We start from the raw sequence: 14505 nt of genomic DNA on the forward strand, positions 1-14505 counted from the left end.
TTTTGACAATATTAATTCTTCCTAGCCAAGAGCATGGGATGAGTTTGTGTCCTCTTTAATTTCTCTTAAGAGTGTCTTACAGTTTTCAGTGTATAGGTCTTTCACTTCCTGGTTAGATTTATTCCTAGGTGTTTTATTCTTTTTGATGCATTTGTGAATGGAATTGTTTTCCTGATTTCTCTTTCTGTTAGTTCATTGTTAGTGTATAGGAAAGCCACAGATTTCTGTGTGTTAATTTTGTATCCTGCAACTTTGCTGAATTCAGATATTAGTTCTAGTAGTTTTGGAGTGGAGTCTTTAGGGTTTTTTTATGTACAGTATCATGTCATCTGCAAATAGTGACAGTTTGACTTCCTCTTTACCAATCTGGATGCCTTGTATTTCTTTCTTTTGTCTGATTGCCATGCCTAGGACCTCCAGTACTATGTTGAATAACAGTGGGGAAAGCGGGCATCCCTGTCTTGTTCCCAGTCTTAGAGGAAAAGATTTTAGCTTCTCGCTGCTAAGTATGATGTTAGCTGTGGGTTCATCATAATGGCCTTGATTATGTTGAGGTACTTGCCCTCTATACCCATTTTCTTGAGAGTTTTTATCATGAATGAATGAATGTTGAATTTTGTCGAATGCTTTTTCAGCATCTATGGAGATGATCATGTGGTTTTTGTCTTTCTTTTTGTTGATGTGGTAGATGATGTTGATGGATTTTCAAATGTTCTACCATCCTTGCATCCCTGGGATGAATCCCACTTGGTCATGGTGTATGATACTCTTTATGTATTTTTGAATTCAGTTTGCTAATATTTTGTTGAGTATTTTTGCATCTATGTTCATCAGGGATATTGGTCTGTAATTTTCTTTTTTTGTGGTGTCTTCACCTGGTTTTGGTATTAGAGTGATGCTGGCTTCATAGAATGAGTTTGGAAGTATTCCCTCCTCTTCTGTTTTGGAAAACTTTAAGGAGAATGGGTATTATATCTTCTCTGTATGTCTGATAAAATTGCCTGGTAAATCTATCTGGCCCAGGGGTTTTGCTCTTGGGTAGTTTTTTGATTACCAATTCAATTTTGTTGCTGGTAATTGGTCTGTTTAGATTCTCTGTTTCTTCCTTGGTCAGTCTTGGAAGGTTGTATTTTTCTAGGAAGTTGTCCATTTCTTCTAGGTTTTCCAGCTTGTTAGCATATAGATTCTCATAGTATTCTCTAATAATTCTTTGTATTTCTATGGGGTCCATCGTGATTTTTCCTTTCTCATTTCTGATTCTGTTGATGTGTGTAGATTCTCTTTTTCTCTTAATAAGTCTGGCTATGGGCTTATCTATTTTGTTTATTTTCTCAAAGCAACAGCTCTTGGTTTCATTGATTTTTTTCTATTGTTTTATTCTTCTCAATTTTATTTATTTCTTCTCTGATCTTTTTTATATTCCTCCTTTTGCTGACTTTGGGCCTCATTTCCTCTTTTTCCAATTTCAATAATTGTGACTTTAGATGATTCATTTGGGATTGTTCTTCCTTCTTTAAATAGGCCTGATTGCTATATAGTTTCCTCTTGGAACTGCCTTCACTGCATCCCATAGAAACTGGGGCTTTGTGCTGTTGTTGTCATTTGTTTCTGTATATTGTTTGATCTCTATGTTAATTTAGCCATTGATCCATTGATTAATTAGGAGCATGTTGTTAAGCCTCCATGTGTTTCTGAGCCTTTTTGTTTTCTTTGTACAATTTATTTCTAGTTTTATACCTTTGTGGTCTTAGAAGTTGGTTGGTAGAATTTCAATCTTCTTGAATTTACTGAGTCTCCTTTTGTGGCCAAGTATGTGATCTATTCTGGAAAATGTTTCACGTGCACTTGAGAAGAATGTGTATCCTGCTGCTTTTTGGTGTAGAGTTCTGTGGATGTCTATTAGGTTCATCTGTTCTAGTGTGTTGTTCAGTGCCTCTGTGTCCTTACTTATTTTCTGTCTGGCAGATCTGTCCCTTGGAGTGAGTGGTGTCTTGAAGTCTCCTAAAATGAATGCATTGCATTCTATTTCCTCCTTTAATTCTGTTAGTATTTGTTTCACATATGTTGGTGCTCCTGTATTGGATGCATATATATTTAAAATGTTTATATCCCCTTGTTGGACTGACCTCTTTATCATTATGTAATGTCCTTCTTTATCTCTTGTTACTTTCTTTGTTTTGAAGTCTATTTTGTCTAGTACTAGTATTGCAACACCTGCTTTTTTCTCCCTATTGTTTGCATGAAATATCTTTTTCCATCCCTTCAATTTTAGTCCAGGTATGTCTTTGGGTTTGAGGTGAGTCTTTTGTAAGCAACATATAGATGGGTCTTGCTTTTTTATCCATTCTGTTACTCTGTGTCTTTTGATTGGTACATTCAGTCCATTTACATTTAGGGTAATTATTGAAAGATGTATACTTATTGCCATTGCAGTTTTTAGATTCATGGTTGCCAAAGGTTCAAGGGTAGCTTCTTTACTATTTAACTGTCTAACTTAACTTGGTTTTTAAGCTATTATAAACACATTCTGATGATTCTTTATTTCTTTCCCTTCTTGTTCCTCCTCATCTATTCTTTATATGCTAGATGTTTAATTCTGCACTCTTTTGTGTTTCCTTTGACTGCTTTTGTGAGTAGTTGATTTTATTTTTTGCCTTTAGTTAGTATTTGGTTGGTCTGCTTTCTTTGCTATGATTTTATTTTCTCTGGTGACATCTATTTAGCCTTAGGAGTGCTTCCATCTAGAGCAGTCCCTTTAAAATATCCTATAGAGGTGGTTTGTGGGAGGCAAATTCCCTCAACTTTTGCTTGTCTGGGAATTATTTAATCCCCCCTTCATATTTAAATGATAATCATGCTGGGTACAGTATTCTTGGTTCTAGGCCCTTCTGTTTTATTGCATTAAATATATCATGCCATTCTCTTCTGGCCTGTAAGGCTTCTGTTGAGAAGTTTGATGATAGCCTGATGGGTTTTCCTTTTTAGGTGACCTTTTTTCTCTCTCTAGCTGCCTTTAATACTCTATCCTTGTCTTTGATCTTTGCCATTTTAATTATTATGTGTCTTTGTGTTCTCATTCTTGGGTCCCTTATGTTGGGAGTTCTGTGGGCTTCCATGGTCTCAGAGACTATTTCCTCCCCCAGTTTGGGGAAGTTTTCAGCAATCATTTCTTCAAAGACACTTTCTATCCCTTTTTCTCTCTCTTCTTCTTCTGGTACCCCTATAATGCAGATATTGTTCCTTTTGGATTGGTCACACAGTTCTATTAATATTCTTTCATTCCTGGAGATCCTTTTTTCTCTCTCTGCCTCAGCTTCTCTGTATTCCTGTTCTCTGATTTCTATTCCATTAACAGTCTCTTGAACCCCACCAGTCTTCTCTTAAGTCCTTCCAGAGATTGTTTTATTTCTGTAATCTCCTTCCTTAGTTCTTGCATATTTCTCTGCAGGTCCATCAGCATAGTTATGACTTTTATTTTGAATTCTATTTCAGGAAGATTGGTTACATATATCTCACCAGGCCCTCTCTCTGTGGTTGTCTGAGTGATTCTTGACTGGACCAGATTCTTCTGCCTTTTCATGGTGGTAGAGGTGGTTGTAGGCAGGTGTTGTGTGTGTAGGCTGTGAGAACAAAGTCCCTGCTTGCTAGTTGCCTTGCCCTTCTTTGCTGCCTGTGTCAGTCACCCACACACAGGGAACAGTCTCTGGGATAATCTCCTGAGGTACCATGGGCATGGCAGCCCTCGAGATAGCCCAGAGCCCTGTGGGGAGTGGCAGGCATGCTGTGTGTGTTCTTCTGTGAGAACGGTGCCCCTTTGTGCTTTGCTCTGGCTTCCTCTGTCTGTGTGGGGTATCTATGCACCAGCAGCAGCCTCTGGGTCTGTCCCGGTTAGCTGCATGCTGGGAGGAGACTCTGTGTGGTTTCTGTGGGCAGGGCTGTTCTCTGGCTGCTCTGCTGCTGTGGCAGGTCAGCCAGTTTGCTTGCAACACTGGCCTGGGGGGAATGAATGGCAGGCTGCTGATTGCCATGAGGGGCTTTGGGGCTGGGTTACACCCCCAGGAGTTGGGGCACCTAAAGTTCCTTAGGAATCCCAGCTTGCTGGGCTGAGTGTTCTAGGACAATTCTGTCCAGCTGTTAAGCCCCTGTCCCTTATAGACTTTCAAAAAGCACCTGCTTTTCTTTTGTCCCAGGGGAGCTGGCTGTGGGGACCCACTCGCAATCTCTGTCTCGGATTTTACTTTTCCGTTTCTCTAATATTCAGTACACCATGCAATGTGTGTTTGCACTCCCAGTGCAGATTACTAGGGCTGGTTATTTAGCAGTCCTGTGCTTCCATTCCTTCCTCACTCTGATTCTTTTTCTCCCACCATTGAGCTGGGGTGGAGGGAGTGCTCGAGTCCCACCGGTTCATGGCTTTGTATCTTACCCTTTTTGTGAGATGCTGAGTTATTGCAGATGTAGTTGTAGCCTGGCTGTTGTACTCTATCTTCTAGTCTTTCTTTTAGGGGTAGTTGTATTTGTTGTATTTTCAAAAAGATATATAGTTTAGGGAAGAGATTTCTGCCACCCTACTTATGCGGCCATCTTGAACCTCTCTCTGATCCTAAATTTTTAGTTAATACGATATGTGTGTGTGTTTTGCTATTAGATTCATATTTAGCAGACAAGATAAGGGTTTCAGTATAAGTTTCAGCCATTCACATTCTGGTAGACCTCTTTGTTCACATGCCTGGCAGAGTACTTAGGAGCAAGTGATGAAAGAGAATAAGCAATGCTTCATATTGTGTTCTTTGAAGGATCAAGGTAACACTGACTTTGTTAGGTGAGAGATAAGCCTTTGAGTATAACATCTTCTCTAATAGCAATATTCTGGTAATGTCAACTTTGACAAAGAAACACCTTTCTATAATGCCAAGCTAATTAGGATAACTGGCAAAATAAGGACCTATCAGTTATTTCTGCAAGCCCATGTCATAGGAAAAAGAAGGTATAGACCTCACTTCCAAACCTGTGTGCCTTGGCACACTGGGTCCCAGGAATGAATTACAGGCATGTGAAGTCACAGATTCTAACCCTCAGGGTGGTCAAGCCAGGCTTGGGGAAACTGAAACTGCTGGGCTGGTCACTTCCTACAATGAGATCCTTCAATTCTTAATCCCATCATGCATTACAGATACTATTTTGTCTGTGTGCAGTGATGTGCAATGGGTTGGAAAGTCCATAAAAAGATAAAACAGTAAGAAGGGACCCCTAGCACAGTGAAGAGATAATTACACACTTACAAAGAGAGAATTACTCCTAATTCTTGATAGTAACACAGGTTCCTAGGATGTGCAGGAGTGGCCTATAGGGAAGGAAAGTATGGTGCAGTAGATTCCAGGGAAGGTTCTAGGGTCAAACTACTTGATTTTGAATGATAACCCTGATTAAACAATTATTTTTTTAAAGTACTTCAAAAACAAAAAGAACTGCTCTGTGCCTCGGTTTCCTCATCTATGATTCATAGAAACCTACCTCACAGTCATGTGAGAGTTTACATTATTTCAGTGTTTACTGTATAGTAGATATCAAGAAATGTTATCCAAGTTACTAACACTGAGTATCACTAACATTTATTCAGTATAGCCATGAGAGTCTCACTTGTTAGGAATTTCAGTGAAGTTTATTCAGTCTAATCCTCAAAGTAGGTTTTATTATTTCCCATTTTATAGATCAGAAAATTAATACTTAGGTTAAATGATGTAACTCCAGGGGTATAATCTTGGGACAAAATACCTTTGAAGCTGAAATCAGTCAAAGAAAGAAATGAAGTAAAGAAACCCATTTATTTCTTACAAGCAGTCATTCCATCTCTCTCTTGACCAGGCTGCAGCAGAAGAGAGCTCTACTCAACCTCTCCAGTACAGATAAACCCTTGTAATTACCTATTGATATGTAGATGGACGAATCTTCTCCACTCCTTGGAAACACCTATTGATATGCAGATGAACTAAAGCCAGGCAAAAGATTCTGGAAATAGTGAAATTTTACCCACAAATGACTAGCCCATGGTTACACAGGTAATAAATGGCAAAACCAGACTAACTTCTAGGTCATGTAAACTTAGAGTCTTCAAATATTTTTGCTAATATGCTCCCTAGCACATTTTTAAAAAAACATATACTTCTTATAATTTTCATTGGAAGTTTAATAGCTACAAAGAAAAAAAACTTAAAGCATGTTTTAAATATTGGCATTTCAAAATAAAACTATCACTCTTCTAAATATATCCAGTGGAGTTTAAATTCTACAGTGATTGGACATTCACCATCATCCATTTTAAAAAGTACTTGAAAAACTCTTCTTTAATAGTCACAAATTTTATACTGGTCCTTTCCTTCCATGAAGTTGCTTTTCCTTAGCACTGTCCCTCCTCCAGGATTTTATCCCCCTGGTTTTTATGCTTCAAAATATTTTGTGGATTGCACTTCATAATTCTCCACAATAAAAAATACATATGCAAATTTAATTTTTAAAAATTTCCTTTGTAGGAGGATCATGAGAAGATGGCAGCATGAGTAGTTCAGAGGAAATCTCCTCCCCAAAGCACATATATTTATGAAAATACAATAAATACAACTATTCCCAAAAGAGACACCAGTGGATGCAGTACAACAGCCAGGATACATCTACGTCTGTGAGAACTCAACATCACATGAAGGGGGTAAGATACAAGCCATGGCCAGGCGGGACCTGAACGCCCTCCCACCCCAGAACCTGGTGGGAAGAAAGGAGTCAGAACGGGGAGGGAGTGAAAGCCCAGGACTGCTAAACAACCAGCTCTAGAAATCTGCACCTGGAGTGCAGACACAAGGTGCACGGGGTGCTGGATATTAGAGAAACGGAAAAGCAAAACCTGTGGGCAGGTCCCCACAACAAGCGCCCCTGAGACAAAAGAAAAGTGAGTGCTTTCTGCAAGTCTTAAAGAGACAGGGACCCCATAGCTGGACGAATTCATCCCGGCACACTTAGCCAGCAGCTGGGAATTCCGGGGAACCTTAGGTGCCCTAAACCCCAGGGAGGCAGCACAGCTCTGAAGCCCCTCATGGCACTAAGCAGCCTGCCAGTCATACCTCCAACTGGCACAGACCCCGACACACTGGCCCAGTAGCGGGAGAGTGGGTGTGCGTGCCAGGGGCGGCGGCACCAGAAGGGACCGGGAGCAGATCACGTGCACCAACAGCACAGGAGGGGCCTGTGCAAGCCTGCAGCAGTGGCGACCAAACAGCCTGAGTGCAGCTCGCATGCACCAGTGGCAGTGGAACAGTGGAGCCAGAGAAGCCCAGTAGAGGCCAGTGCGGGAGAGCCCTGCACACACCTGCAGCAGAGCCAGAGGGAGCAGGCATGCTACCAGCAGCTGACCGGAATCCCAACTCAATGCACAGCTACCTGGGCCAGACCCAAAGGCTGCTGTTGGTACACAGCTGCCTGGCAGGGGCGCCGCTATCATGGAGGAGTGCACCTGGCATCCTGCCACTCCCCACAGGGCTCCGCACTGCTCTGATGGAGACACCGCCCACAGCAGTTTAGGGGACTAATCCGGTGGCTGCTCCAGGAGTGTGGGTAACCAACACAGGCAGCAGAGAAGGGCAAGGCATCCAGCAAGCAGGAAAGGACTTTCTTTTCCCAGCTGACACACCCGCAACCTGCTTACAGCCACCGCAATCACCATGAAAAGGCAAAAAAATTTAGTCCAGTCCAAGATAGTTCAGACAACACATGAGAGAGGATCTGCAGAGACAGACCTAACCAGTCTCCCTGAAAAAGAATTCAAAATAAAAATCATAAATATGCTGACAGAGCTGCAGAGAAATATGCAAGAGCTAAGGGATGAAGTCTGGAGGGAGATTACAGATGTCCGGAGGGAGATTACAGAAGTGAAACAAACTCTGGAAGGATTTATAAGAAGAATGGATAAGATGCAAGAGGCCATTGATGGAATAGAACCCAGAGAACAGGAATGCATAGAAGCTGATGCAGAGAGAGATAAAAGGATCTCCAGGAATGAAACAATATTAAGAGAACTGTGTGACCAATCCAAGAGGAACAATATACACATTATAGGGGTACCAGAAGAAGAGAGAGAAAAAGGGATAGAAAGTGTCTTTGAAGAAATAATTGCTGAGAACTTCCGCAAACTGGGGGAGGAAACAGTTCTTCAGAATATGGAGGCACACAGAAATCCCAAGAGATGGGACCTAAAGAGGACAACACCAAGACACATAATAATTACAATAGCAAAGATTAAGGACAAGGGCAGAGTATTAAAGGCAGTCAGAGAGAGAAAAAGGTCACCTACAAAGGAAAACCAATCAGGCTATCATCAGACTTCTCAACAGAAACCTTACAGGCCAGAAGAGAATGAGATGATATATTTAATGCAATGAAACAGAAGGGCCTTGAACCAAGGATACTGAATCGAGCACGATTATCATTTAAATATGAAGGAGGGATTAAACAATTCCCAGACAAGCAAAAGTTGAGGGAATTTGCCTCCCACAAACTACTCTACAGGGTATCTTAGAGGGACTGCTCTGGATGGGAGCACTCCTAAAAAGAGCACAGAACAAAACACCCAACATATGAAGAATGGAGGAGGAGGAATAAGAAGGGAGAGAAATAATCATTAAACTCTTTTTATAATAGCTCAATAAATGAGTTAAGTTAGACAGTAAGGTAGTAAACAAGCTAACCTTGAATCTTTGGTAACCATGAATCTAAATCCTGCAATGGCAGTAAGTACATATCTTTCAATAATCACCCTAAAATGTAAATGGACTGAATGCACCCATCAAAAGACACAGAGTAATAGAATGCATAAAAAAGCAAGACCCATCTATATGCTGCTTACAAGAGACTCACCTCAAACCCAAAGACATGCACAGATTGAAAGTCAAGGGATAGAAAAAGATATTTCATGCAAACAACAGAGAGAAAAAAGCAGGTGTGGCAATACTAGTATCAGACAAAATAGACTTCAAAATAAAGAAAGTAACAAGAGATAAAGAAGGACATTACATAATGATAAAGGGCTTAGTCCAACAGGAGGATATAACCATTATAAACAAATATGCAACAGGAGCACCAATCTATGTGAAACAAATACTAACAGAATTAAAGGAAGAAATAGAATGCAATTCATTCATTTTGGGAGACTTTAACACACCACTCACTCCAAAGGAGAGATCCACCAGACAGAAAATAAGTAAGAACACAGAAGCACTGAACAACACACTAGAACAGACGGACCTAATAGACATCTATAGAACTCTACATGCAAAAGCAACAGGACATACATTCTTCTCAAGTGCACATGGAACATTCTCCAGAATAGACCACATACTAGGCCACAAAAAGAGCCTCAGTAAATTCCAAAAGGTTGAAATCCTACCAACCAACATTTCAGACCACAAAGGTATAAAACTAGAAATAAATTGTACAAAGAAAGCAAAAAGGCTCACAAACACATGGAGGCTTAACAACATGCTCCTAAATAATCAATGGATCAACGACCAAATTAAAATGGAGAACCAGCAATATACGGAAACAAATGACAACAACAACACAAAGTCCCAACTTATGTGGGATGCAGCAAAAGCAGTCTTGAGAGGAATGTATATAACAATCCAGGCATATTTAAAGAAGGAAGAACAATCCCAAATGAATCATCTAACATCACAATAATTGAAATTGGAAAAAGAAGAACAAATGAGGCCTAAAATCAGAAGAAGGAGGGATATAATAAAGATCAGAGAAGAAATAAATAAAATTGCAATGAAGAATAAAACAATAGCAAAAATCAATGAAACCAAGAGCTGGTTCTTTGAGAAAATAAACAAAATAGATAATCCTCTAGCCAGACTTATTAAGAGAAAAAGAGAGTCAATACACATCAACAGAATCAGAAATGAGAAAGGAAAAATCATGACTGACCCCACAGAAATACAAAGAATTATTAGAGAATACTATGAAAACCTATATGCTAACAAGCTGCAAAACCTAGGAGAAATGGACAACTTCCTAGAAAAATACAACCTTCCAAGACTGACCAAAGAAGAAACAGAACATCTAAACAGACCAATTACCAACAATGTAATTGAATCAGTAATAAAAAAACTACCCAAGAACAAATGCCCCAGGCCAGATGGATTTACCTCAAAATTTTATCAGACATACAGAGAAGATAAACCCATTCTCCTTAAAGTTTCCCAAAAAATAGAAGAGGAGGGAATACTCCCAAACTCATTCTATGAAGCTAACATCACCCTAATACCAAAACCAGGGAAAGACACAACCAAAAAGAAAACTACAGACCAATATTCCTGATGAACGTAGATGCAAAAATACTCCACAAAATATTAGCAAACCAAATTCAAAAATACATCAAGAGGATCATACACCATGACCAAGTGGGATTCATCCCAGGGATGCAAGGATGGTACAACATTCAAAAATCCATCAACATCATCCACCACATCAACAAAAAGAAGGACAAAAACCACATGATCATCTCCATAGATGCTGAAAAAGCATTCGACAAAATTCAGCATCCGTTCATGATAAAAACTCTCAACAAAGTGGGCACAGAATGGCAAGTACCTCAACATAATAAAGGCCATATGTGATACACCCACAGCTAACATCATACTGAACAGTGAGAGGCTGAAAGCTTTTCCTCTGAGATTGGGAACAAGACAGGGATGCCCACTCTCCCAACTGTTATTCAATGTGGTACTGGAGGTCCTAGCCACGGCAATCAGACAAAAAAAAGAAATACAAGGAATGCAGATTGGTAAAGAAGAAGTCAAACTGTCACTATTTGCAGATGACATGATATTGTACATAAAAAACCCTAAAGACTCCACTGCAAAACTACTAGAACTAATATCGGAATTCAGCAAAGTTGCAGGATACAAAATTAACACACAGAAATCTATAGCTTTCCTATACACTAACAATGAACTAATAGAAAGAGAAATCAGGAAAACAATTCCATTCACAATAGCATCAAAAAGAATAAAATACCTAGAAATAAACCTAACCAAGGAAGTGAAAGACCTATACCCTGAAAACTACAAGACACTCTTAAGAGAAATTAAAGGGTTCACTAACAAATGGAAACTCATCCCATGCTCCTAGCTAGGAAGAATTAATATTGTCAAAATGGCCATCCTTCCCAAAGCAATATACAGATTCGATGTAATTCCTATCAAATTATGAACAGCATTCTTCAATGAACTGGAACAAATAGTTTTAAAATTCATATGGAACTGCAAAAGGCCCTGAATAGCCAAATCAATCCTGGGAAGGAAGAATAAAGTGGGGGGTATCTTGCTCCCCAACTTCAAGCTCTACTACAAAGCCACAGTAATCAAGACAATTTGGTACTGGCACAAGAACAGAGCCACAGACCAGTGGAACAGAACAGAGACTCCAGACATTAACCCAAACATATATGGCCAATTAATATATGATAAAGGAGCCATGGACATACAATGGGGAAATGACAGTCTCTTCAACAGATGGTGCTGGCAAAACTGGACAGCTACATGTAAGAGAATGAAACTGGATCACTGCCTAACCCCATACACAAAAGTAAATTTGAAATGGATCAAAGACCTGAAAGTAAGTCATGAAACCATAAAACTCTTAGAAAAAAACATAGGCAAAAATCTCATGGACATAAACATGAGTGACTTCTCCATGAACATACCTCCCGGGCAAGGGAAGCAAAGGCAAAAATGAACAGGCGGGACTATATCAAGCTAAAAAGCTTCTGTACAGCAAATGACACTGTCAATAGAACAAAATGGTATCCTACAGTATGGGAGAATATATTCATAAATGACAGATCCGATAAAGGATTGACATCTAAAATACATAAAGAGCTCACACACCTCAACAAACAAAAAAGAAATAATCCAATTAAAAAATGAGCAGAGGCGCTGAAGAGACAGTTCTCTAAAGAAGAAATCCAGATGGCCAACAGGCACATAAAAAGATGCTCCACATCACTTGTCATCAGAGAAATGCAAATTAAAACCACAATGAGATATCACCTCTCACCAGTAAGGATCGCCATCATCAAAAAGACAAACAACAAAAATGTTGGTGAGGTTGTGGAGAAAGGGGAACCCTCCTACACTGCTGGTGGGAATGTAAACTAGTTCAAACATTGTGGAAAGCAATATGGAGGTTCCTCAGAATGCTCAAAATAGAAATACCATTTGACCCAGGAATTCCACTTCTAGGAATTTACCCTAAGAATGCAGTACTCCAGTTTGAAAAAGACAGATGCACCCCTATGTTTATTGCTGCACTATTTACAATAGCCAAGTTATGGAAGTAACCTAAATGTCCATCAGTAGATGAATGGATAAAGAAGAAGTGGTACATGTACACAGTGGAATATTATTCAGTCGTAAGAAAAAACAGATCCTACCATTTGCAACAGCATGGATGGAGCTAGAGGTATTATGATCAGTGAAATAAGCCAGGCGGAGAATGACAAGCACCAAATGATTTCACTCATATGTGGAGTATAAGAACAAAGGAAAACTGAAGGAACAGAACAGCAGCAGAATCACAGAACTCAAGAATGGACTCATAGTTACCAAAGGGAAAGGGACTGGGGAGAATGGGTGGGAAGGGAGGGATAAGGGTGGGAAGAAAGAAAGAGGGCATTACGATTAGCATGTATAGTGTGGGGGAGGCACGGGGAGGGCTGTGCAACACAGAAAAGACAAATAGTGATTTTACAGGATCTTACTACGCTGATGGACAGTGACTGTGAAGGGGTATGTGGGGGAACTTGGTGAAGAGGGGAGCCTAGTAAACATAATGTTCTTCATGTAACTGTTGATTAGTGATATCAAAAAAAAATTTCTTTGTAAAAATGTTTTCTCTGAATTATTATAATTACTAGGATGTAATAATACTAAAATAAATAAGTAAACAACAAGCCCAAATGGAGTTATTTGCCTCCTAAATCAAGACTTTACAATTTTAACCTATTCCAGGAATGTGACTTTTTAACCTTCAATCGGGAATTTTCTGGTTAGCAGCAAGGAGGTAATTTCACCTGGTCCTCTCCATTCCTGAAAGACAAAACAATCTGCTAGATAAGACCTCCTGCTCTTCCCCTTAAGGAAGGGTAACTAGCCCAAAACAAGCCCTTTTCTTTTGCTAATAATTTCATTCCCTATCCTTCTTCCTATGAAAAATCTTCCATTTTGTACAACTTCTTGGAGCATCTCTCTACTTGCTAGATGGGAAAATTTACTTGGTTGAATTTTTTATTTTAACAGTACATACTTTTTAAAAACAAATGTATTATACATTCAACAAATAATTATTGAACATAAATGTAAAATATTAATCTTCGTGAGATAGGGGTACTGGGCATGTATGGAGTTCTGATGAAAGGAATTATCAAAATGTCCCTTGGTTTAGCTTCTGGGACATTATTCCCCTCAGGGCAATGCACTTTAGAAAAGTATAGGATGTGTGAGAAAGGCAATTATAAAAGATTATAAAAGATACCTTTCCAGCACATACCTTTTTGGAAGAAGGCAATATGACTTTTGAGGTTCTAGATCTTGAAGCTGGTGCCTTAAACTCTCCATGTCTGTCTGCCTCTTGGAAAGTCCTTGAGCTCTAAGATGACCACACACTTCAATTTATGCCTGTTGTCCTGGCATGATTATTAATAGCATCCCCTGGCACTCTCTAAGTGTGTTTGGATGATATTATTGGTCCCCCATCAAGTACTCCAAGGGAGCACATTCTCAAATTTGAAGACCACTCTTAAAAACCAAGGGGTGCCTGATTTATTTCCTTTTCTTTTTTAACTGTTGAATTTTAAAAATACTTATTGTTTACCTGTTATGTGCTACATACATACTGTAAGTTCCTTTGAATTACCATGTGAAGTATTTTTATTGTATCTCCATTTTTCTAGCAGATAAGAATACTGAAACCCAGAGATTAATTGACCAGTCACAGATAGAAAGTGGCTAAGCCAGAACCCAAGCCTACCCTCCCGTAGTTTCTAAAGCCTGTGCTTGTTACCAAGTCTGGCCCCTGAGTCTCAGGGTGAGGCACTGCCTGGTGCTGGTTCCCTTCCCTGAAGCATGAGGTCCTACCTCCTGAAACTAGGATTACAGTTGAGGTCTGCTCAAGCTGCTCTTTTGCCCAAATCTCTGTGCGAAACTCCTCCTGCCAACTGTCCTTTCAGCAGCTGTCCCTGCTTTCTCTTCTTCTCTTTCCTGTTTCTGTTCATTAACATCTCTTCTCTGGGTGGCTGTACAGTGTCCAATCCATTTGGCAAGGGCAGCCAGAGTAATTTCTCCAAAACGCTAACTTCATTGTGCCACACCCCTGCTTCCAAGCCGGTCTAGTGCTTCCCATAAGGATAAAGTCTGAACTTCTTATCAATATACACAAGGCCCTTCTTTTCATATGTAC

This window comes from Manis javanica, chromosome 2, assembly GCF_040802235.1.
Source record: "Manis javanica isolate MJ-LG chromosome 2, MJ_LKY, whole genome shotgun sequence".
Taxonomy (NCBI): Eukaryota; Metazoa; Chordata; class Mammalia; order Pholidota; family Manidae; genus Manis; species Manis javanica.